Raw genomic sequence first — 27,820 nt, forward strand, 5'->3', positions numbered from 1 at the left:
TATCGGGGTTTCTGTACGCTACGATGAATAGTGCTAAAAAAATGAGAAAATGTGTGATAAATTCTACCACATTCATATATATACACCACTCATATATGCCTCAATTCCTCTTTTTAATAACAGGCTTGCACAAATAGTATGAAATGGAAATATTTGTGGTTGTAATACTAAAAGAAGATCTTTAACATTTTTTCATCAAAATATCTCACTTTGAATGTGACGTTATACTGTATAGTTTTTCGTTTGGCATCAACCTTATAAAATGAAACGATATTTTAGGTTAACATAATATATCAATTTTGCAGGAAGATTTCTACTAAATGTGATATATATTTTTCATAAAGAAACCTTATGCTCATTTGTATTTGAAATCGATTAATAAATTGTTTTATAATATTTCGAAATTACTACTAAGGAGCTTTTATTGCACCCAATGCTGTAAAGGGCACTATATCAAACTGATGCACTGTTAAGTTGATCGTTAATTATATCATTGTAAGGTGATTAGTCCTGCGCTTTAGTACAGTTGATAATATCAAATAAATATTTGAGTGAAATATTAAATATGTAAATGAATATAAGTAAATATAATAGTTTGTAAGTTAGTTACAATAGTTATATAATACAATAGTCATTGCTTTATGGTTGCTGTGGGTAAAATAGCACAATCGCACATTTTTTTTAAAATACATGAATAGTGATTTATTACGCTCATCAAGCATTTGAAAACGCGTCATATTTTTCCTAGGAAGTGAATCACGGCTAAAACAAGAGCGGTCATTGTTAGAAAACGACGCGTTGCTCAATTTTTTCTCCAAGTGAAATATTCATTGTTCGAAAATAACTGAAAGAAATTGCCAAAGAGATTCGAGCAAAAAATGCACCGCTGTCCAGCCGGGGTGGTAAAAAATGTTTCGAATATCGTGCTGGCTTCGGTTCATTCTTGCTCCGGTGTTATTTACGAGCTCTGTAACGGTTTTATGATTTATTTTGTGGTTTTTTTTCCGCCAGGCATCTAGCCGTCTCCTTTGGCGGGGAATTTTCCCGCGCTTTTCCCCTCCTTTTCCCTCCGCCTTTTTGTGTTTACCCCAGAAAATGGATTACTCGTGTAAGCGGGGATTTGATACCTCCCCCCCCCCTTCGGTCGTCCAACCCCTTCCAGTTGTGATTATTATGTGTTTGCATTTATACATATTTATATTTCTCGTTCCGTCTGAAAGATCAGCTGGTTTTGTAGGATGTACGGCATTTTATTTACACGAATACAACAGATTTTTTTGCCCTTCACGAATTCATCCAAGCGTTGAAATGTTTATATGCAATAAATGTAACTATTATTACTTACATTTTTGTTTTAAACAAAAAAGATCTATGTGTTGATTCCTTGATCTGTAGGTACCCAGTGATGAATAGGTTACGGCGTAAGAGTGACGCTGGGACAACTTTATATTTTCATATTATTTTTTGACATCTCATCAAAGATGAAGAAGAATATGGAATTCTGTGCATTTACGGGGCTGATGACCGTCATTGGCTGGTTTAAGTGATCACTTTACACACGTGTAAAAGTTATTACACGTGTATAAAGTTATCACTTAAACCAGCCTATGACGTTCGTAAGCCCCGTAAATGCCCAGACTTCCATATTCTTCTTTATCTTTGATGAGATGTCAAAAAATAATATGAAAATAACTCCTGTAATTGGAGATAATCCAGATTTTGTGAACAAGTATTAGAACAGACTCAAAATATTGTAAACTTCATATTCAATTACATAAGGTAAGTAATATCTATGACGGTCGTAAGCCCCGTGAATGCCTAGACAGATGTCAAAAAATAATAACATAAGTGTTCACAGTTCTAGTTTACATTAAATTAATATTATAATTCTTTAAGGTGGTATGGACAAGTGGAGCAAATGTGTATGTTGCGACAGAAGATTGTGTCATTACATCCTCTCTGCGCGTGATGGTATTTAAAGTAGTAGTATTAATCTTTTACTAAAAAAAACTCAGTTTCAAAAAGTACCTCCTCTGTGATCCTATGTTCCTATGACCCTACAGACAGTCAAATCCAGGGCCTCGAGCGTGGTAGACAAATGTGCTTACCACTACACCACAAAAGCAGAAAAAAATTGTTCTTTGTTTTTTTTCTTCATATCTTTACTTTCGGCGATTCGGTTTCAATTTTTTTTTCTCTATTATTTTTTGACATCTCATCAAAGATGAAGAAGAATATGGAAGTCTGGGCATTTACGGGGCTTACGACCGTCATAGGCTGGTTTGAGTAATCACTTTACACACGTGTAACATTCACCAATTCTACCCATTATTGACAGCCACACTACTCAAATTCTTGGAAGTTCTATATATATGAACCAATTTAGAAACCTTGTTCATGAATCACTAAAACTTCACTAGAGACATCTATTGGTGAGATGTAAAGAAGCTTTTTATTAAGCAGAAACTCTTATATTAGTATGTGTATGTATATTTTTTTTTTCTCTTGTAAACGTTTACGCACTAAGCAAAAAAACTGTTTTTCTTTGAATTATACATTGTTCGGTGACTGTTTTTAATATGGGACACATATTGACATGAGTATTTTCTTTGTTTGAGCAATAATCCTTAAAATAAAACAAATAATAACGATGAATTCATCAAATTTGTCTATTAAATCCGTTTTCAATTTAAGACACATTGACAGGAGTATTGTCTTTATTTCACCAGTATTCCTAAAAAAAACTAATAAAAACCATTTATTCATTAAAAACAACACATTATATTTACGTTATAATATTGTGATTTCGCTTAAAACTAATTAGTAAGCTGGTCCAAAAATCAATGTAAATACTTACCAATTAAATGATGACCATCAGAAACTGTCATGTTGGCAGTGCTTGCTGCCTTTTGCCCGAACGGAGATGAAAAATATTCCTTGAGTTTTGGCCCAAGGTACAGCGCCCTTCCAGTGCATCAACCGGTCACTACTTTTTTATATAAATCCTTTTGTTTTAGAACTTTTTGAATGCGGGATTTGGTCCCTTTGTTCCTGCTGGCCGGGGCTTTGCACACTTCGCAATTTGATTGGCGGCGGAGCCCAATTTACCTTAAAAAGATTTTTTAATAAAATTGACATTGACGCACGGGTATTTTCCAAACGACTCGAAAATACACGCTGTACACGAGGTTTATACAATGAATCGCTGATTCGCATCTTACATTTATGATGGTAAAAAATATTACCTTTAATGGATTTTTTTGTAAAATGGTGCATATTTCCTGCACTACATACTACAATAAATATGTATCTCTTATATTTTATTCAATAAAAAGAAATATTTCTGTTTTTACGAATTACAAAAATACTTCAATTTCCTACTATTTCTGTAAGTCTATTTTTCTGTAAGCAGCTCATTATTAAAAACAGGAAATTGTAGTAGAGTGGGCTCGAACCTGGTAACTCTGACTCAAGAGTCTACGACACTATCCACGGGACCGCAGCCTGACACAAATTAGTGTCAATAAACATTACTTTCACATTTTAATCTTCTTTAAGCCCCTTATTCGCGCCCAATGGTGCATAGGGCACTGCATTTATATGCAGTATCTTGATCATTAACATATGAAGGAAAGATGATCAGCCATCTGCTTTAGGTACACCAGTCCAGGGTTATATTGAATATATAACATTAAAGAGTAAAAAATCACTTATTTGATTAATCATTTATTTCAGCGTGCTGACCATTACGCTACAGAGACGGACAATAAGTAAGAAATAATACCTACCTACTACCTACTCGTTAAACTAAAAATTTATAGAAGGAACGAAAAACAGTTCATTTGAGTATTTTACATAATTACGTCACATAATACATAAGTGTCAGGTTAAGAGTCGGAATAATTGGCGTGTATGTATGAGAAGATATATGAATGTGGTAGAGGCGAAGATTGTGTGCAAAGACAGATTGGTGCGGCGTTCTATTATCTCTGCCTACCCCTGCGGGGAGCGGCGTGTTGGTAAGTTAAGTAGTTTGTTTATTATATGTAATTATATAAATGCATTGTTATGTCGTAAAACTAAATCATAATTATCATAACGAAATAAAAGGCAAAAAACCATTTTTAGATTTGTTTCCTTTTTCAGACGCGTCCTCAAATTTGAATAATGTATTCATATTTCTAATTATTGAAATTTTCATTCATGCGTAACCGCAATAATCACATTAAATACAAAATAAAATGACATATGTTCGAGTCAATTACAATATTTTATCTCATACCAAGAGATGCTCAACATTTTTTAATATAATTTTTAAACTGTTGCTCCGTATTCATGAATGTAAAGTACTTATCTAGCTATATAGATGTGTGTGTTTTTACAGTATTGAGTGAAATATGTTATCATTCAACTATATATACATACATTTTAGAATTTAACTGTGAAGTTAATTAAATTTACAGCATATATTTTAATATTATTTACTACAATATGTTATAGTACTGTAGTGGTCAGAGCAGTATGCAAGTGTGATAAATGTTCCGAATAAAAATCTTTTTTTAATTGTATATTGTACGCAAAACATTGTAATTTAGACAGAAAAAATTCTAAAAAAAAAATAATACAGAAATGTATATGTTATTATAAATGAAATAATTTGACGCTTTGGATAATTTAATTACCCAATTAAATTGCGATGTAAAGTTTTCAATTGATATACATGTTATGCAACATCATTTTCATATTTTCTCTCTTACCTACAATGAGTTTCATAACACATATAAAAGTTCATGAGTTCGTTAAAAAAAATACCAAAACCAATGGTTTCAAACGCCTTGTTTTGATATGACATCCTCACACGTTTGTAAAACCAAATTGTGAATAATTGTATTTAAATGATAGGCGCAAAACCCCGATCAATAATAATTTATGGGCTGCAAAAAAGATTTACCGACTAAACCGTAACTTATAAAGGAGGCAATAGTGATCATATTCAAATAAATTTCTTTCTCATTGTTGGTACCTTTTAAAACCTCATTGATTCTGGTCGTTAGCTTCGAATAAAAACATGATTTATGTACAACGTAATAATTTGTATTCTGTGGATTATTTAGTAATTATTTTAAACGATATTGGCCTTGTAAATACAACGAAATTACTGTAATTCGCCTGCGTTTATTGAATCAATATAGCAGTGCTATTAAAAAATGTTTTCACTCTTTAAATCATACCGAAATTAATTTGATGGGATTTTTATTTATCGCTGGTCGTAATAACAGGTAAGCGTAGTTTTTAAGAAGTGGGTAAATGCTATACGTGAAGGCACTTGCCTACTTTTTTCATTAGTCGTCTTGAAATATGCGTCTTTGAATAAAAATATTAATTTATTAATTGAAAAAAATGAAGCACCTATTGTTAAACAAAATATATTGCATAAATATCATCAATTTTTATGTTTTTACTAAGCAACTTTACAAAAAATAAATTGTATAAATTATTAGTACGGTGCTTGTTGACTGTCTTCTTTAGTAGTAAGTAAGCATCCAATGGTTAATTCCCAAAAAAATCATTACTTACTTTAATTGTTATATTTGATATATATTTATCAAAAATAGATGCCCCATGAACTATAAAATTAATTTCCTCATCATCTTTATGAAATTACTATTACAATATAACAATACTTATTTATATTGTAATTCATTTCTCTTTGTTGAAATGTCACATATTTTTACGTAATAGTCTCTATTTGTATATTTTCTTTTGAATATGAAAAAGAAGTGTTTTCAATATTCTTATATATATTTTTTTAATATTCTATTGATGTCCCAAATAAATAATTAAATTATTGGAATGCACCTCCGCGTTTTGCTTTGATTGTTGTACATATTAAAAGCATTTAAATTTCCTTGATATTTTATCAAATTTGAATTTGGTTATGTTGGCGCAAAAAATACAAAATGTATAAGTGCCTTCTATATTACAAAGTAAACATAAAAGTACGCACTAATCACAATAATGACACGAAAGTGGAATATTTTATAAAAAACGACAACTTTATTTATACAAAATTTCAAGCAAAACGCACTACCAACTTTAGACTTAGTCCATCCAACTTTTAATGTTGGATGACTCAAAAACAAAATATGCGTACTAAATGAAAAAAAATCAATACCAAAGCCTAACTGGGTAAAAACATTGGAATAACAATGTTTCTACACATAAATTAATTTTATACATAAATTAAACAAAAATGATGTTTTGTTCTATCTATTCGATAATCTAGCAAAAAAATAAGTGCCTATTTACGTAAAAAAAACGTTGTTTTTTTGGCCAGTGGGAATGGTCTCCTTTTGTTTTCAAGCTATTTACGTGTAGTATTCAGTGTACATGGAATTTGTTTCAGATGTGGTAACTTTTTATCCCGTCAAATTTAAGGCATTGTTTTATACCACTTACACAAATTCTAACACTGTTGTCTACAGGTTCCAAAATATGCCATTTGGTGATTTTACAGTGTGTCCGAGGCCTTACGTTGGAATGAAATATTTGCGAATTTATTTGACAAAGCCGCCCATAAAACATGGCGTCTTTGGTTCACATTTAGGGTGGATAGTAATATTTTGTATTTTTCTTTTATTTTTAACATATTCTGATAGAATTGTCTTAAAATCTGATGGCAAAAATATCTGATCCCCTGATCGCGATCAGGAAACAACAAAAAAACTCTTCTACAGTTTTTTGTTTTTTTTTCTTCTTCTTTATCTCCTTTAACTTGTGTTCATGCACTAGTAGAAAATGGATTTCTTGGGCTTAGGCTTACACTTTTTATTTCCATACATTGAATCCCTTTATATAAACCACCGTTAAGAGTTTTGTTATGGACATGTGGAGCGAATGGATAACGAGAGAATGACTAAGAAAGTATACGTGGCATTCGATACTTTTTAATCAGAGAGCATGTATGAATCGATTTATAGATGTGAAATAAGAGAGAAATGTATGTCAGGAAAGAAGAGTGTCACATTTCATCCTCTCTGCCTACCCCTGCGGAGAAACGGCGTGATGGTAGAAGTAGTAAATATAATTCATCTACCTTCACCTTCATCAACAAGCTGACGACCATCGCTCAGGAAGGCGTCCTGCCCAACACCTTGGCCATTCTCCAGCTCATGGGATCAAGAGGAAGGCGTTTTAATTTGTCGGCTCATCTTTTCCCCGCTCCAGACTCGACAGCCCGAGATCGATTGACGACGTTTTAATCCATCATTATCATCATCATCTTATTATTATTATTATTATTATCCATGTCTTTATAAGCGCCCTTGAGGTAGTATTTTACGAAAATGGCGCTATACAAATTATCCAAATTATTATTATTATTATTATTCACATACTGCGTAGTAACGTAAATTCCACGTAAATTATTTAATAAAAAAGTTTAAAACAATGTTGCTTAAAAACCACTCCTTGCACCACCCTTTTCACATAGATAATGCTTTAAAGTGATTACAGTACCTACATATATTTTTTTCAATATCTAAAATTGACCCATAAATTTTACCAAGCCTACATTATTTTTACATCAATAATTCATATCATCGACGTCTATCTGATTACATTAAACCTTCATTTAGTCACGAATCATCTGTCGCGTTATTTATGTACAGTTTGCACACGGGCTCCCCAATCGGAACATATATGTGGGTCTGTAATAAATTATTTCACTAGGTAGAGTCGTGCGGTTCTCATCTTATGTCCCGAGGGAGACGGCTGTGCATTGTTACACGAAACTTTTACATTGAACCCACCTCTGATCTGAATACAATGAGTGTAACGAGATTGAAAACGGTTTACAACTAGCAAATAATAACATTTTTAAATCAACAATGTACATACTACCTTCCTTTGAATAAATGGTTTTAAGATACAGAAATGATATGACTTCTTCTTCTACTTTCTTCTTCTTTAGCTTTCTGTTCTCCGCTGGATATAGGACTCTTCCGTGTCCTTCCTTTCCTTAAAAAAATGAGAGAAAAAAAAACATATGACGATATTCTTAAATTTTCTCTATTTTAAAATAAAAATATCTTTCTTACTCTTATTATGGTGATAGGGCAACGCTGATTTTTGGATACGAGAGTATAATATATTTGATGGGATACTGTTGACGTTAGTGAAAAAAAATCACGGTGAAGGATATAACTACTACTTCCATCACACTGTTTCTCCACAGAAGTAGGCAGAAAGGATAGAACACCACACTATTCTGTCCTGATATACACTCCTAGCTTCCTTCACATCCGTAGTCATTATATAGTGAACATTATAACATTTTATTATTTAGTTAATAATATTCAGGATATAACGAATCGGAAAGTGAAATGAAGGAGTTATGGCAAAGACACCTGGGGTTGCACATCCATACTCGTACTTGCTTGTATAAGATTGAGATTGCTTACATTATGTACAAGTCTCTTAGCTAACTCTCTCAACTTAGCTACTTTACTATGAAACAGGCGATTTTTTTTTCATTAAAACATCCAAAGTTACTAATATGCTACCTTTTTACAACTACAACAAAAAATACGTGCGCGAACTTGCTTTAAAAATATAGTGCTTGTACACGCGTTCATTTTTTGTGTCAATACAATAGCGACATACATGTTCCATTTATGTGACACCGTATCGAACTCAAATGGAACATGTCGGAAATCAATTGAAAAAAATGATTTATTTACTACGGCAGACGCATCGATTTTTTTCACGCTCGATTTTATATCATTCAATAACAGTTTATCTCTTCCTGTCACCAAAAAACAATTTATATACTGTCTTTATAAAAAAAAACTTTGATAAATATATAAAAACGAGGAACTAAAAAGCTGCGACTTTACAAGCTGTAGGTACCTAAGTGATTTATTTTTAACACATAATAAATTATTTGCGGTCTCATTCAATTTACTTGAAATCTTTTATATAAAAACAGTTTCTAAAGCGAAAATTTTACGTAAATTTTAAAAAAATATATATTTGAGCGCTTAAACTAGTTTTAGATTTTTTTTATGATTCTTGATTGTAAAGGTAGTGTTCAAAATAAGAATTTTAAACTTATCGCTTAAAAAATATGTCTTTCTATAAATATAAAAAAAATGTTTTGAATATTAAGGACTTTTTAATTTCTTTGACACAAGACACAAGTTGAATTTATATTTTGAGTTTATTTCAAAATATGTATGATAATATTTCTATGAAGCGTAGATGGTTATTAAGAAGGTATTTGCTGCTGTTTTTTTTAGGCGATGTTTACAAATGTTCGGTCAAAATTTAAAGGTTTGAATTCGCTAATACCTGCATCCACGTTGTGTAGTGTAAATTTGATCATTAATTTTAAATACACGATGGCAAGGTGACCAGTTCTGAGTTCCAGAATCTTTTATATAAAAGTGGTATAAAGCTAAAGAGGCTCAGGACACTACCAAGCTACTATATGGGAAATAAAATGGTTCACGTTGCTTTCATCATTAATTCTGTCAATTTAATATTCCATACATTAATGAAGGTGTTGGTACTCCTTAATATGTTAGCAGTTAGACTTCCATTGACGATTTTTATTTGCAATCACTATATTTAAAGCACCATTTATTCTATCCTGTGCATTCACTCTTCTCTAAATTTTTATATAAAATTTTTCACTCACTCGTAAACACACTACAGAGGCATTCATTATGTACGTAAATCTTCCATTATGCATTTTTTCTCTCATTGAAACACTATAACCTTTTACTTACTTTCATTATTTGCCAGCTCTTCATCCATGCATATGATATATCATTTGTAGAGGTCCTCACCAAAAAGTTAATTTTCCAATATTGCACAAAAAATGCAAATCTGTTCTGTTTACTGTATTCTATCGAAATCTTAATAAAAGTTGTGACAAAGCGTGTGTTAAACCAATATGAAATCATTAAATCGCACCAAAATGTAACGATTTCACAAGCTAGAATTCCTGATTACTTAGAATCATTTATAATAGAAATGTAACGTTTTGATGAGGACCTCCACATATATTCTCGACAATATTTCTTGCAAATAATCTCATTAAAAAATCATAAATTAAAACCACCAATAATATCCATTTAATGTTCTTTTCAAAAATACTTTTTACCACTTATGTTATCTATCAAAATATTTAGATGATATCGTATTTGGAATTTGAAACATTCACATCTCTCTCTTTGAATCTTTCAATAATATTACTTAACATTCGTTTATTTTTCAATCTATCGGCGGGATGATGGTATGGAAGCAATAAATCTGCGTCTAAAAGGAACATCCTCTATATTCTATATTGAATTTACTTCTCCCTTCTATGGGTGCCTACAATGTACACTAACACCCGTCTGAACTTCCGCCCCTTAAATTTCGCACCACATTGTACAAAAATAATACATAGTACACAATGCAAAATACCTAATACATAACACTTATGTACCTATTTCAAACTTCATACAACATCGCTACAGAGTATTTACTACAAAAATTACCCGATTTTTTATTCTTGTTTCGTAGGGTAAATTTAAAACCAATTTTGTACAAACCTTGTTTCAATGTGGTTCTACACATATTTTATTTAAGTAAATGTTATTTATATGTATATAATCCATGTTACTGTGTATCTTTTAATTATGTTAACCATAAATTCATCTTCTTCTCTACATCAAAGTTGTGCACAGAGAACCTTAACGAATTGAAACGTTGTTGATTATATTATACGTACCTATATATGTATATATGAATTATTTTAGTTAAAATTAGCTATTTATTGACTTGACGTTTAATTTGTAAAACTCCATTTTAATTTATGTATTAGGTTTTAAATCAATTTGTCACAATATTTTTTTTTATGTTTTTTTGTTAGTAAAATATAACTTAGAAGACTCATAAAACTGTGTTGGATTTAAAAATTAATACATAAATTAAATGTTAATACTAGTTAAAATTACTTAAAATTAGTAAGAAATCTATTTTTATTTTTAATAATATCTCGTTTAATTATATATAATTTATTAGGGTTACATATAATAATAACGATTTGTTTTATAATATAATTATGAAAAGTTCCACCAAAAATAGTTTTCAAATATATTACATATTGCTATAATACAATATATTGTACTTTATAAAGTTATTTTTTACTGAATTTTATCTCTGTTCTGTTCTACTCCATTAATTCGTGTGAATTTTTTTAAATATCTTTTTTTCCTCAAACTTTGTTTTTCATCGCGTTCAATATATTTTATCACCTTATTTTGTTACTTTGATTTTCCTGTTTACCTTATATATTTTTAATATTTTTTAAGACTTATTATACTACAACATAAATAGAAAATATGTAATAATTCACACTGGTTCCAATATATTGAGATTTTTATCAAAAGTTACAATATTCTGTTCCCATTGTTTCATAAGACAGATCACAGAAAAACACATAATTATTTATGCAATACTACTTAAATTCCCTAATTTATTTTTAAATTAAATTCCGAAATTAATTTTATTTATTTTCTTTTTTCAGGTAAGCACAAACAACTCTGGGCTTTTGATGTCTGCATTCTAGTGTAAGTTTTGTCGGTTGAATAATTTATTGATATACTTGTAAAAAAATACCGAACATTTTAAAAAGAATTAAAGCAAATAGCTTGATTAAACGTAGGTATAAAGAGGACAGACCGATCTCATTATTTATAATTAAGTAGCCGAGCCACAAATCAAAGTATCATAAATTAAACCTACACATCGTCTTCATAAATCTTTAATATAACTTGATTATATGTCTTCATATGTATTAATAGAAAATAGATTGTGTTAATCATGTTGTGTTTGAATGTGTCCAGGTAGTTTCTTCTGCGAAAATATTATAAATTATTCAAATCTATTGTAAAACCAATATATTATATCTCCTTAGTATCTGCAACTAATACCCTTTTTTATTCAAGGTATAAGTAATCCCCATAGCGTAAAAAGTTACAAATGTAAATATTACCCTTTTTCATTTTATTTTCTTATTAAACTTTTACCAATACGTAAAAGTGGTATTTACCATGTAAAACTAAAAAAATGAAAAGCTATTTCCACAAAATGACTGTATCAATTAATCTAAATACGTACTATCATTCAATACCTGAGTAAAATTTAACAATATATTATATAATATGGCTCCAGAGTATCTAAAAGAGCTGTGTATTCAATCCAAATTGTTTGATAGACGCCTCTCGCTTCTATCGGCCACAACAACTGTTATTGGTAAAGTCATCTTAGTTGCTCTTAACTAGCGCACTAAATAAGCGAGCGTGCCTTTGCTTTTCCAAGACCGATGGCATGACATGTTCTTCCACCTGTAGATAAAAACAGTGAGAGTGAGATGATCATAAGAAATGACTTAAATCGCATTTATTTGCAAAATCATTTCCGCAATATTATTTTCTCCAACTAAATCACAGTGAAGCGCCCTTAAGATAGTATTTTACGAATATGGGATCATATAAATTATCCAAAATTAATATTATTATTATACTAGTTTCGATGCATTAAATAAAGATTTGCATTTGGGACGTTGAAGGATAGGGAGCTGTTTCTCATTTTGATGTGTTTAATAATAGTAATTTTGCATAATTTGAATAGCGCCATTTTTGTAAAATACTACCTCAAGGGCGCTTATAATGACTTGAATGATGATATGATGATGATAATGATCGATAAAAAAACAAGTTGAATGAATTAAAACACAAAATATGGTAAATAGCGGTATTTACCAAGTAAAAGTTAAAATTTATATGGATAGATCATTAACACAAAATGACAGCCGAATCAATCAATGAAATGTATTTTTCTGGTACGTTCATTTGTTTTATTTTAACTTTGCAGTATGATAATATATCACACTCCTTATCATTCATCGTTCACTCTGTATAATACTACTTTAAAAAACACAATTTTTTTAAAATCATTAAAACTGCTCCATGTTCTTTCTAACCGTACTATTTTAATCAAAACTCACGGCTTAATAGTTAAACCACTTGTAGTTAGTTAATTGGTGCTTTGTTTGATTAATTAGTGATGAAATCTGCTCGGTGAATAAGTGCGGAGAAATCCGACAGTGCCAATTTTTCAGGTCTTGTTCTTGGCGGGGAATGCTTCCTCAACGGACGTCCAACTGAAATGTATGAATTTGTAATGGTGACTATTGAACTGTAACAGGAACTGTTATACTGCAATCGGAGTTGAGTTATTGTTATTATTTTGTTTGAGTCTTTTTTTTTAGATGGGAATTCCATTTATCATTTACCTTGCTTATTAAGAACAATGTTTATAGATCATTAAGACGATCTATTACGTCTTATTTTACACAATCAGGAACTTCCTGGGCCAGTCAGGAACTTCTCAGCATTTGCTCATTGCTTTGAGAAAACTAGATAAAACTCTTCAGGAGAAGCCGGACTGTTGACTGTCGTCAGCAGACCGTCCGTTCCACTAGAAGAGTGATCGGCATTTGGTGTATCTAATAGTTTAGCTGGAGGTCCTGGGTTCAATTCCCAGGGGGGGGGGTCAGATAAATATAAGTGATTTTTTTCACTGTTATATTTATTCAATATTACCCTGGACTGGTACCTGAAGCGGAGGGCTGATCACCTTTCCTTCATGTGTAAACGATCAAAATAACACTACGTTTATATGAAGCAGTGCCCTATGCACCATTAGGGTGCGGATAAGGGTTTTATTATCTATTATTATTAATAGTGAAGGACATTGGTACCATAAACCAAGCTAGGTTTATGGTATTTTTATAATGTATGATACCACCTCTAATAGTAAGGATTAGGCCCCCATAGTAACAGTCGGAGTCCCATAGTATGGTGTGTCGGAGTTAGTGCCCTTGGCGGTCTCTCCGCCCTATTTACCACGCACAAAATATATGGAGTACCAATTGCCAAGTTAAGCGCATGTTGGCAGACTGCTGTCTTAAAATATCAGGCGGCTTCAGAACTTTCCGGTGCCAGAGCCGTTACGGTGTACCACCGTGGGGCAGGGGACAACAACCAGTGGTCTAGAGTATCTCAAAAAATATTTTTTTTCTTTTTTTTTTGTCTGCCTTCGTAGTGTAATGGTCAGCACGCTCGGCTGCCGTTCTGGAGGTCTCGTGTTCGATTACCAAGGGAGGTAAAATAAATATAAGTGATTTTTTCACTGTAATATTTATTCAATATTACCCTGGACTTTTTGGTAACCTGAAGCGGAGGGCTGATCACCTTTCCTTCATGTGCTAACGATCAAGATAACACAGCGTTTATATGATGCAGTGCCCTATAGTTTTGAATATATGTTTTACTGACCGAAAAATTGTAGTAAAATTATATTAAAAAGACGATTTTATACCGATTTCTTGATGTAATAATTTTGATTTTAAAATAAAAAAAAAGTTTACAGTATTTAAAAAATATATATATTCGCTTATATTACGTGTGTATTATTTCTGTTAAATAATGAGCTTACTCAAATCAAACAAAGATACTGCCGCGATCTCGCACATAAAGCGACGCACATAATTATACATATATGTGTTCCAAAAAGTGATTTAAAAGAGCAATTTTTTATTAGACAATTTTGATTTAAAAATTTAAATAAAATATTGTATTTTAGAAAATAAATTAAATTATTATTAATGTTAATTGTTAATTTTAAAAAAAAATGTGTTCTCAGTTCACTGTAATTACTAAATTATCGTAAAATAGCATTTTGTTCATGAATCTAATGACTTAAATATTGTGTAATTTACAGTCGGATGAAAGCTAAAAACATATTTTAACGATATTTATTTAAAAATAAGTTAATACTATGAATTATTTTTAACCGACGTAAAAGTTGGGTGTCATATATTTTTTTCAGTAATAAAATAAAATTTCAGCACAGCCGTCATTGTTGCCCGCGGCGCCCGCTCAATTATCTTCCCTTCGAAATCGACATCCTAAATCGATATATTTTCCATCAACAAAAAACACATTGCACATCTGTCATATGAAGGTGTGTTGGCGGTACCTACCTCCATTTTAAAACACTTATTTTTTTAAACATGGATTGAAATTGGAATTAGAACCGATATTTGAATTTGTCCTGTGACGCTCCCGCCCCAAAAGTTTTCATTTCCCGCCAAGCGCGTGTCGCCGCGGAATGTCGCCGTGTCGCCGAGTTAAATACACGCCGCTCTCTCAAGCGTCGATGTCGACCATCCCCACAAATCATTCGCACGTTTCTGAGTCGCCAAAATGAACACGTACCTACGCACTCACCTACCTAGTAAAAATAGGTACCCAATACGAGAGCGGTAAACACTATTTAAATCAAAATTCAAAATATTATTCGCGCGTGAGACAGGCAAAATGGAGGGAAGATCAAACCGTCAAATTAATAGTGATGGGCAGTGGAAATCGAAATTTCATAATTGCGATTGTGTAATTTAAACCTCTTGTTGAGTACTGATTTTTTGTATATATGTAAAAATCAAACTTTTAGACATTTTTTTTAACGAATTCGAGTGCTAACGTTTGAAATCTTCAGGTTTTAGATATAATTTGTAGTACCTTGTCAACCGTTTGATTCTGGAGTTTGAACGCAAAGCAAAATTGATAGTTTTCGATGCTATAATTTACTCATACATACGATAACATTTGTTTGTGCGAAAATTTAAGCAAATATCTACTTAATGTATGATATATTAGGCGTTAGAGATTTCTGTGTTGAAATAACATCTCACCAGTCTACGAAGTCCGCTAAATCCATAGATTAATTTGAAACGGGGCACTATGTTTTACCGGGATCTAAATTTGAATAAAGAATTATGTCAACGGCCGCCCTCATATATTAAGTCCGCCCGGCCGATCCTACAAATTGGTTGTCTTTGCATGGCCCAAACAACGGTTTTTCTAAAGGTTTTCAAAAATACATTTAATATTCCGAGATGCAAGTCTTATCTCGAAATGTCTACCGTGCGTCCACCACGTCTGACTTCCAAGGAACATAAATTAACGGGATGTTCAGTCATGTTAGTTGTAACCGTGGAAAATTTATGAACTCGAAACATCTCATAATGCGGAAATGTAACCTTTTTTTTGGAAAAACAAACTATTCTTAATGTCCAAGAAGAGTGGTCATGCGTGATGCCTACTCGTACATGCTTACTGCTTTAAAATAATAATTAATATTTATCTCATCGTCATCTTGGATTGTAAGTGCGTCGTTGGCAAATAAACGATAATTTCGTGCGTGCACAAAAATACTGCCTATCCAACAGGTATTTTTCACTTTGATATATATATTTAAGTTTATATAAATTGTACCATAAAACAACCTCAATAATTTTTAAATATAATTTTCGTAGATTTATTTACAAAAATTGATTAGGTGAAGCATTTTTTCTTCTAAATAAATTCATTTTAAATATGGGACCAACACTCCAATAAGAATAAAAAATTAATAAAAAACCTCACTTTTTGACCACCAAAGAGATGGATCGACAGCTGGAAATCGACATCGCAGGAGGCTGATCCCTCTTTAAAACAGGCCACATGGCTTACACCAAGAAGTAGAAGAGGAAGAAGATCTACATATAACATTCATTTAAAATACGCACGCTTTTTACCACTTGTGGATAATTATCATTAGTTATAATAGTAACAAATATTGCCTTATATCGATAAATCGATCCCAAGACCAACGCTAAATATGTTCATGTACTTTCAAACACTCTTGTGAGATCTCCCCATCACTTTTGTTAAATGAAGAAAAACACAAATAAAACCGGAACGCACTTACTCAAAGCGTATTTGAAATCACTCGGATTTACAAGCCCCTCAAGAACGTCTTAAACTCGTAAATTTTCTTTTAATTTATCGCATCTCCCGATTTCTTCGCGTAGCGTCACTAAATAATTTAGAACTTACTTATTCACGTACTTTTAATTTGAAGCCCCTCATTTTTTGCTTGTCGTGTTCCCTTGTTTTTCTAGTCACTTCTTTAACGCTTGAGTTTCTTATTTTGAAAGGAGAATAGAGTCTCGGCTATTTTGGAACTCGGAGATCCGTTACAGTGTCACATTCTGAGCGCGCTCTCGCTGGCAGGAAAAATGCTTCATTATTTTCATAACTATTCTTAGAATAGCAATCTTAAAGAAAATATAGCGTCACAACGACTCAAGTTTTGATTATTATTTAAAATATTAACATTACAGCTACACACAACTACATTAAACTGTTTGTTTAAGTTTGTAGACTCAAAAAAAAATTTTTTTTGAGTCTACAAACTTGTATTTTATGTGTTTTTTTTATAAAATACAACTTCGTTGACTCAAAAAATCGGTGTTTGATTTAAAATTTAATTAAAAAATTAAAATGGAGTTCTACAAATTAAAATCCAAGTCTGTAAATAATAAAATCAGTTACCCGACCACTTTTTCACGAAAATGCGAGGTAAAGTCGAATTTTCGAAAAATATGTCTGATAACTGCTCAAATATCCTTATTAATTTACGTTTAACCTTGTAAAAACTACTTTTTCTATCGTAACACAATAGATTATAAGAAATATTAGTTTTTACCAAGCAAAATTTTCAATGAAAATGTATAGACTTTACCACAAATTGAAAATCGCCGAAACAATTAATCAATATCCTTAGTAAAAGACCACTAGAAGATGCCGGTTTGAATCAAATATGAGGTCATATTTCTAATTGCAGATAGAAACATAAAATTGTAGATAGAAGTTGAATAGATTATTGTGGGAGAAACATTAATAAACATTAATTTTAAAAGGCGCTATATAAATTGTCGGGTTGCTGTCCCGTTGTTGGTATCGCGGACTCTTAAGCCAGAGTTTCTCGGTTCGAATCCACTCTACCACAATTTGATACCTATTTCTAATAACGAGCCGCTTAGGCTAACAGAAATAGTTTGAAATTGAAATATTTGTGTAAATAATAATAAAAAACACAAATATTTCTCTTTAATAAAATATATAAGACAAATAATTTTATTATTAACATACAAACTAATTTTAAGTATAAATTTTAATTTTTAATAGTATTTTTCTCTTGGTAAGTACCTACCTACCTATAACAGATGCCGAAGTATGGGATTAAAGAATTTAAAAGCTGGCAATCTTTTCTTCAAATTCTAAATCCCGCCAAGAACGAAGCATCATTTTTAAAGATCACGGGTTTATCCTTGTTTGACTTTTTTCCGTAGAACTAATGACTAAATACATTTCTTATACACACTTGTATTAAAAATATTCACATATATCGTCGAAATGGAGATTTTCAACAGTTATTTCATGAAAAAGGTTAAGGTGTCACCGTGAATCAAATGTTTATTTAGGTATAAATCAAAGTAATATAATATAATAACAGCCAGGAATCCTCCGTACAATTAAAATCACATTAACGCCTTTATAATAATACTTCGGCCATCACTCCAAAACCGCGTTGTGAATTAAGTGGTAAAGCTAATAGCGTGTCGAGATATTACTTCCGTCTCTTTCCGACTTAACGGATACTTTCTAGTGCGAGAGAGATAGAAAGCCATGTATTATTCTGAATTTAATGACATTCGGGGCAGTAAAACGGTAGTAAAGCGGTACTTTGGGCGTATGTGTGTTTAACATCTACCACTTAACACATATTTAATATGACTTTTAATGTCCATAACATCTAATACATCACTTCTCACTAATTTCACGGGAGTTTATGGATATTCGTGTTTATGCTATTAAGGCGATACTCGTAAAGATTTTTTACGAGTAATTCTCCCTGATTTACTGCGATCCACGCCATTTTTGTGCTTAAAAATAGATTTTCATCAAATAACTCAACATGTCTAATATAAAATGCAAATAATTTATATGCATAGTATAATTCATTTAATTTGGAGCTTTTATGCAGTTACTAATTTATGAAATCTCGCTTTGCATTTTTTTTAGGAAACAAATTTACGTAATTTATGTATCGGTTAGGTATAATTGATAAATGTTTCAATAGGCATTTTTATTATCTTTCGTTAAAAAAATATTGATGTTAAATACCACATTGTTTTATATTTATTTAAGCAGGATGACAAAAAAATAGACATCAAGCCTAAACAATTAAAAAGATAATACGATTTGACGACGGTATTTTTTAAAAATAAATAATAATAGACGTCCGTCGTTAAATATTAAATTTTCAGGCAAATCCTGAAACATTATTAAAAGAAATATACATCTGGAATATTACACTAAAATATCGATAACCTTGATCGTTGCAACAATATCAACCATATTGATGCAATTTAAAAACCTGTTAATCCGTGGAAAACATAAAATATTGAAAAATATATATATTTTAAAATTACATCAGTGAATATTTAAAGCAATAAGTTTTTTTTAGTAGAAGCACTAGAAGTAATGATCTCGTATTGGCAACGAAGTTGTTATTTCGTTGCGCTTACTGCATTTAAAATTTATCCTTTGTTGACATTTACATGACGTTATTTTGTGTTACTTGCGTGTGTTTTAAAAGACTTACATAAATATTATTGTCAAATTAATGCATACCTATTTTTAGACACATTCGTTGATCGATATTTTCAAATAATTTTTTGCCAATTGCTCAGATTTTACTAAATTTATTTGTTTTCAAAAAAAAACTTATGTTGTTATCTAGTAATCATTTAATTTATTTTAAATGCAATATAGCGTACTTAAATTATTTTTAGGCGCTTTAGTTTTCTTGTTTAACAGTTAATACCTAATAGTCTAGTTTTATTATTTCTTTGTATAATTTTATAAAATAATTATACCTATCTAAGTAATCTTGAAATACTTTTTAAAAATATATTTGAGTATATATTTCTGCCCTTACATACCTACTCTCCTAGCTTCCTTCACATCCATACACCTAGTCATAAATGCCTTCCGATTAAGTACACTTTTGACACCACCAGATTTTAGGTTCTGATTGATCTGGTCGTACCAAGTCTTTTTGGACCCCTCGTTCTATTCTCCTATTCACATTTGCCAAATATACTATCTTGGTCATTCTTTCGTTATCCATTCGCTCCACATGAATACACCACTATAAAGAACTTATATATCAAATAATTAATAGTATTTAGGATTTTTTTACTAGAAAATAATATTTTTTGAATAAATTAAAACAAAACAATAGTTAAAAATCTAATTTATTCAGCGCTGTGAACAAATAGATCAAGATAAAATATTCACAAATTTATATACAATGCTATAAGGAAAAAAACAGCCATCATTATTTAGGATAATATATAAAAAATCGAATAGTAAGACCTAAAAACTAAAGGTTACATTCTAGAGAAACGTGCCAAAGTGTGCGAGTGATTCAAAGTCCCTCTCAACGAAGATATTCATGTATTCATAATTCACTTTGAGATATTATTTGTGGGTGCTGTAGAACTACTTTGATCTATCGGGAAGAAAATAAATAGAAAAATAATATTTGAATTGTTTTCGTTACAGTGGAATGTTTCAGAGAAGAAAAATTCTTAGAAGAGGTAGGTTTATAGAAAATATAATTAGAAAAACACGTGCCTTGTTGAGTGTTTCATTGTTCGAACTATATAAATAAAATTTAAGATAATTTATGCGTTGTCATTTTGGTTAAATACTACAATCTCTTAAGGGTCGTACAATTTATAATAAAAGTTTTTTAAAGTAATTAATAACCCGCAAAGCCTCTATTTTAGAGGCTTGTCTGCATATAGCATAGTAAGATGATGATAGATGTGAATAGTACATCACAAACACCCAGACCAATGGATAACAAGCGTTTCTTGAATTCATTTTTCAATTAACGGGAATCGAACCCACAATGCCAGCTTTGCAGTTGGGTGTCTACAAACTGCGCCATGGTGCTCGTCTTTCTGAGATATAATTATATTAGTTATTGGTAATATAAAGTTATATTCTCATCATTTTTTCACATATAAGAAGCCTTTTCCACGCACGGTGTATATATATCTCGGCCCAGTCCGAAATCAGAACAAAAAATTCTGACATCTTCTTTCGCCGTTAAAATTTGAAACTACCTGCCTTTTTTAGTTGGTGTATTTCAGTGCGTTCCTGAGTAGTGGGCGACTGCTATTTTTTTGACATAAACCGATTGGACCAACTCCCGGCGCTTCTGTCAAAAGATTTCTGACAAGGGAGATAAAAATTAGACTCAACCCCTCGATATTCATACAAAGGGGACCATCTTGGCGTATTTTTTGCCGCTTTTCTGCGTTCCGCAATGGCCGCAAGTTCTGCCAGTATCGCAAAAAAAAACTTTTTTCAAATATGTTCATTAATTCTCAATAATAACTTACTTATTTCAACCATAGATGTCACCAACGCAGTAGCATGCAGAAGGATGTTTTTAATTGAAAATAACTATAAGTAACTAATAAAAAAATTAGCTGTGTCGTTGTCAATCATGGGATGAAAGGTAAGTGTTATACAGTGTATAAAGTGGAACAAAAGTTTTTACACTGGACCTAGGATTGTGGCGGGAGCTTTGAGAGAGCGTATAAAGTGATCAATCAAGCCAGTCAGTAACAAATCTTAAACCTTGTGAATCACCAGACTTTTGCATCCTTCATTTATCTTGAGATATCAATAAATAAATAAAATATTGATATTTAATTATTCTGTTTCCTTCGGGTGTTTATAACAACCTAACCTAACCTAACCTAACATACGCAAGGTCCAAGTATTAATTTAATTTCCTGTTTTGTTTTATACTATCGTCTAAATTTTGGTCAACGTAACAGAGAAACAATCGAGTGCATTGCTTTTATGCACAAGTTGGGGCATTTTATTTCATATTTCAATTAATTATTATTCTTCCTCACTGCACATTTTATAAAATTCTTAAATTCAGTATATCGATTTCTCAATACCATCGTCACCGCTTACCTGCCAAGAAGCACCATCCCCATTGGTCTAAAAAGGCTTCCTTTGTATAATAGAGATATTCCAATTAGTTATAGTTTTTAGAGTTTTTTTAACACCAGATCTTAAAATGAAAATTGCGTAGATAATGCCAGAATCCTTTCAATTGCGTGGGAAATCAATGTTAGTCAAGATCGTGAATTCGTACATAAGAAAGGAAAGATTTAGAAATTATTATAGTATCTTGGTCTATTCGAGTCAATATAAAAGTTAATTTCATGCAGAGCTTATTTTAAGGAAAAAAATCTGAGTAATTTTGAATAAATTAACAAAGTTTAAATTTACTAATTGTGAAATTTTTCAAAACTAAACTTTCTGCCAATTATATCTGTTAAGAATATATATTATTTGTTCAATTTGTTGCAAGATAATTTTAAATGTATGTAGGTATCTATATTATTAAGTGCAAACAGGGACTAAAATAAATTAATAAAAACATTTTTCACCATACCTTTAAGTTGTTATTTCAACTGCTTATACCCTCCTTCATCTTGTCACCCAGTATTAAGTAACATGTCGCCGATACCAGGCGAGCAGATGTGCAAGGAGCGCGCTCAATAATTATTTCCAGTCTCGTGATCTGTAATTGAAAAGTCATCGCAGTTGAAGTAATTGACTCCCCACCTCTCCGATCTCCTATCCTCCTGGAAAGTGAATGTCCCGAACACTCTCATTGGTATAAAATATCACCCCCTCCCCTCAACAGCTCAAAAGCTCATTTTCTCTGCAAGTGTTTTACTTGCTGAATCGAGACATGAATTTTAATCCATAATTCATGATTAAATATATAAATAATGTAAAAGAATGCACTTAATTAAAAATATTACCATACCTGTATTTACAATACATGCTTTGTAAAGATACTTACTCGTACAATAACTGAATGGATATAAGAGGTGAATTTATTAAAAATAATATTGTCTTTTTTTATTCTGACGAGAAAAAATTTCATTAATGGATTCAGCAGTCACTGAAAATCTATACATTTTTAATTTAAGTGTTACTTGGTAAAGGTGTTTGAAAATGATGCAAAACACATCAAAACACGTATCACAATATATTTTAAGAAATAGTGGTATTTACCAAGTAAAACTTAATTTAAGAAAAGAGATTAAATTCAACATTAATACTTTTACTAGGCATGTATATGAAATTGCAGAAATTCACATGATTGTCAAACAACCGGCTTGACTTATACTGAATAGAATAAATATTTCTAAAATAATAATTTAGTAGCATTATTTAAACGAAAAATTATCAGACTATTGTTTCTTTATTGGCTCGATTTGAGTCATTTGCAGGCAAAATGTATTATTTGTTAGTGTTTTTCCCTAACAATGGTAGAAATGGTTCTTCTGGGTCAGCAATGCCATAACTCATGTGAAATCATTACTTAGTTTACTATCCATGTGGAAAGAGGGGAATATGTGGAAATGTACTTGAAATGCGAAGAACTAACTTCATAACTTATATTTAAGAATATGTGGAGATGTACTTGCAATGCGAAGAACTAACTTCATAACTTATATTTAAGTAAGCGAGGATGTAGTACAGGAAAAAATTACTCAAAAAACTACATATGTGGAATATTAATTTATCAAGTCTTTGTATTTTTACGTTTTAAATATATTGATTACGTAATTTCATAGTATGTTAATTTCTCTTATCCGTTTATGAGATCCGATCAGTTTAATTGAAATTAAATAACGATAATATTTTTTTATTAAAACGATAACCCATATAAATAAGAGCATAAATTTTCCTCACGATGTAAAACCAAATTGTGGGCGGTACGTTACCTTTACAAAAAAAGCATCCCTTGGAAATATTTTAATTATTTCTAATTATTATGTTACATTTGGAAAAAACAATAAATTTCACCTTTTTTGACATGTTTCTATTCGAAGGCGATTTGGTAGAAAAAAACGAGTACGAGGTCGAACCTTTATTTGGTCCGAGATGTATTGGATTCTTAAATATAGTATACCTGTGGTCGTGTGTAATTATTTGTACCTATCTTATTTTTTAAAAGATAATCGGTCTTTTAAACAATTTTGAACCTATTTGGTTTCATTCTGAGAATTTTCCTCGTTCAATTATGTCCATTTTTTATTCTCAGTTCAGAATCAGTGATATGAATTATCGATCTCCCTTACATAGGATATTTTCAATGATATTTTAGAAAATTGTATCGATTTAATGTGGGTGATAGCTATTTCGCATTTAAGGTTAATTTACCTCTTGTATTTATACTACGCTTATATATACGTATACACTTAGCATGTGATCAAAATATAATTTTCAGGTATTAAAAACGTATTTCTGCTGTTGAACGGAATATAAAATATTCTAAAAATGTTTTAAATTTTAAAAATATATACAAAAATATATGTACCGTTATAATTAAATGAAGTTTTAAAATTCATTTACATCACAAGATCATTTTAAATGTTAACAAACTCTATTTAAGATGCAATTAATAAAATATAAAACAAAGCGATCGGTGGACAGTTGTAAAAATAATAATGAAAACTTTAATCCATGCATCTTTACTAAATAAATTGTTTCTTAAAAATATAAAGCAAATATTTTTATTTGTTAATTGGACGTCTTGAATACCGGTTAAATAATAAAGTTGTATTATTATTTCAAATACCGTTATTTTTAAACGTAGCAATCTAATAACATTTTCAATTAAGTCCTATGAATTAAAAAAAAACTCGTATTTAGTAACGCTTTTTGTCATGTACATATATGACGTACTCTTGATCTCCCTTTGTTCGTATGTAAATACCCGTTGTTTGCAAGGTTTTTCTTTGTGTTTTGCATTTTAAAAACTACCCTTTCAAAAGAATATATAAAGGGTATCTCCCGTCATGGTTCAACCCCTATTTCGTTAAGGGGGAAATGTATTACGTATTTACCAGTGTTAGTGAAAAATTTTAGAAAAAATATTCAACTGTATATTGTTATTTTTTAATTCAAATTATTTATTTTTTAAATTATATCAATCTTTAGAATACGATTCGTAGAAATAATAATGGAATAATACCGAGTTAGTTTTTTTTTCGTCACTATATTGAATAAAATTTAAAAATATAGGATAAGATTAAAAATTACATTTTTTTTGTATTCATAAGCCTAAAAATGGGCATTCCTCTATTAATTTCGCATTTTTAAAAAAATGCATTTATTCAATAATTATAATAAAAAAATTATGTAACCCCATTTTAGTAAAATACTGTCTGAAGGGCTCTTCACTGTGAATCAATTGGTAAAAAGAAGAAGGTGGAAATGATTTAGAATCAAATGTGCTTATTTTTAACTATACTACTAAAATATGCAAAATAATAAGAGTAAATATAAAAATAAAACCATTTATTACACGTTTATATAAAAGTAATTGAAAACAGATATATTAAAAATAATATATTTCAAAATTTAATGTAGCATTATTTTTATTACAACATAATATTTGAGAACATTCATTCATTAGTATGTACCTAATATGGTCTCTATTATAATGATAATAATCCCTTCCTTTTAATATTCATTCCACCAATACCCATTACGACTCATTCTCATATAACACAGCTTCTTCTACAGGGCATAATGGCCCTTTTGCCTAAGTGCACAAGGGAGTAATTTAATAAAATACATTTTTTCGAAATGCTCAATTTGTTTCAAAGGGCCAGTTGCATCCATTGTTCTCGGAGACATGCATTGCCCTTTACGAATTTCAAAGAGGACATTTTAATTTCGACATAAGGGCTGGCAGCTTTGTGTAACCGGAACGTGTTCTTGAATTATACTCGTACACGAATATACCTAATATTTATTTTAGTGTATAACATGGACTGAAATATACCTAATACATAAATGGTTTCATAGATTATCTAAAAAAATGTTCAGGAATCTCCGAATATGGATAAATATTAAAAAATATATTAAATCTAGATAATATCTTTAGCTCCATTTTCGTAACATACTACCACAAGGGCGGTTCACTGTGATTGAACTGAGGAAAATAAGATAGTGGAAACGATTTACAAAATATATGTTTTCAGTTTTTTTGTAAAGGTCATCTCACTGAATTGATTTTATACATGAGGAGACTGATGAGATAAATTTCGGAATATTTCGACGGCTTTCTCATATTAATTTGTCAGGTAGGTATACACTTTTAAGAGGTTAGTAATATTTTCATCTATTATGCAAACTATTCCTTGACGTCATTTTCATGTTTTCATTGGAATTGAAGTGGGCACTTAATTACCGGATGTTCAGAAATACATTCTACCTTATTGCGTCACAAAATGTTGCGTGATTAGTTCCCCTGTCTTACATTGTATAAATATTCATCGTGATATACCTGTGCATTCAAATATTCGGAGTGGCCAAAAAAATTGTATCACGAGAAATACCTTAGTTTATTTTTTTTTAAGACATTAGACGATTGTGGCGTTACATCCTCTCTATCTACCCCTGCACAGAAACCACGTGATGGTAGTTGTTAGGATATATGTTTTATTTATTTATTGGGTTATTTATGTAGCACCATTTTGGTAAAAAATCACTTTAAGAGCGCTTTATAATATATGTTTCATACATTTTAACATTTAAAACGACATTACTAAATATTAGAGCATACTTCTAGATCGACTAAAAAAGATAAATTTGGCAAGCATTCGTTTACTGTGATGGTCCGATGGCATGAAATTCTTTTCTAACAGTATTTAGAAATGATGAGGATGAAGGTGTGTTTGAAAAATATAACATCAAAAAACTCACTTATTTGAAAAATCATTTACTTTTTTTTTCATTGATTGACGTATAGTTTATTCCATTACGTTTATATGAAGAAGTGCCCTATGCACCATTTGGTGCGGATAAGGGTTTTTATATTTTTTATTATATTTTATGTGCTTTTAATAAGTCCTTGATGTGGTATTAAAAAAATGTCGCCATAATATATTTAATTTACAAATTATCTTATAGTTCTAATATGAGAGCCGGCAACTGTATGCATACAATTCAAAACTGTATGTATGTTTCATGATATGTTTCGACGTTGTAATATATCCCTTCCAACTTCGGATTCAGAATATTCATTCAAATTACACAGTAGCTCAACTTCCCTATAATCATGGATAACTTGGCAGTAGATCTACGTAGAAAACACGAACCTCAGATTGTAAAATTTACTAAAAAAAATCTGCATTCTTTACTGAAAATATCCATAAAATATCATGAAAATATCAGACTGCATACACTGCAATATTCCTGAAAAACGCGTTTGAGTGAATTCGCTCGTTTTCAAATAAATGGAGGAATGTTTTTGTATCGGGAAATAGACAATATTGAAACAGGGATAGTAACTTAATTTGCGTGTGGATGTGTGGAAGATCCTGTATGTATACGGCCCGTATTAGCAACACATTATGTGTGTGGACCCTTCCCCACGTGGCAGTTGCGCAATATACAAGAGAGGAAAATAAGCGCTTATTACAAAAGAGACAAATTATTTTCATAGGGGATGACGGTTTCATTTTAGATTTTTTACTATGTGTCTTATATCTTGCATGTGCACTTTTCAGCTAGTCGACACCGCTTGAATCATATTGGCCCGTCTAGTCTACGAAATGTAACAGCTTAGGAAAATGGCTTAGAGAAACTAGTTTCAAATTTGTGCTAGGTTTAGTCCGATGTTTTCATATTGTTGAATGAAATTTGTTACTACGTGGTTTAATTTATACGACGTGAGATTTTTT

At 30.9% G+C, this 27,820-nt stretch overlaps 1 protein-coding gene across 4 annotated transcripts in view; it reads left to right on the forward strand.

The window, feature by feature from the left end:
* Antp (homeotic protein antennapedia) overlaps window positions 1-27,820 on the forward strand; it is a 410,782-nt gene that overhangs the window by 272,575 nt on the left and 110,387 nt on the right. Inside the window, exon 1 of one of the 4 annotated variants that reach the window (XM_088257490.1) lies at window positions 11,602-11,621. The exons of the other annotated variants lie outside the window; for them this stretch is intronic. The gene's annotated coding sequence lies outside the window, so the exon portion shown is untranslated. Of the gene's footprint in view, window positions 1-11,601; window positions 11,622-27,820 lie in introns of those variants that run through there. 4 annotated transcript variants of the gene reach the window in all.

Source organism: Brachycentrus maculatus, unplaced genomic scaffold (assembly GCF_059751285.1).
Source record: "Brachycentrus maculatus isolate JH-2025_06_01 unplaced genomic scaffold, ASM5975128v1 h1tg000081l, whole genome shotgun sequence".
NCBI lineage: Eukaryota > Metazoa > Arthropoda > Insecta > Trichoptera > Brachycentridae > Brachycentrus > Brachycentrus maculatus.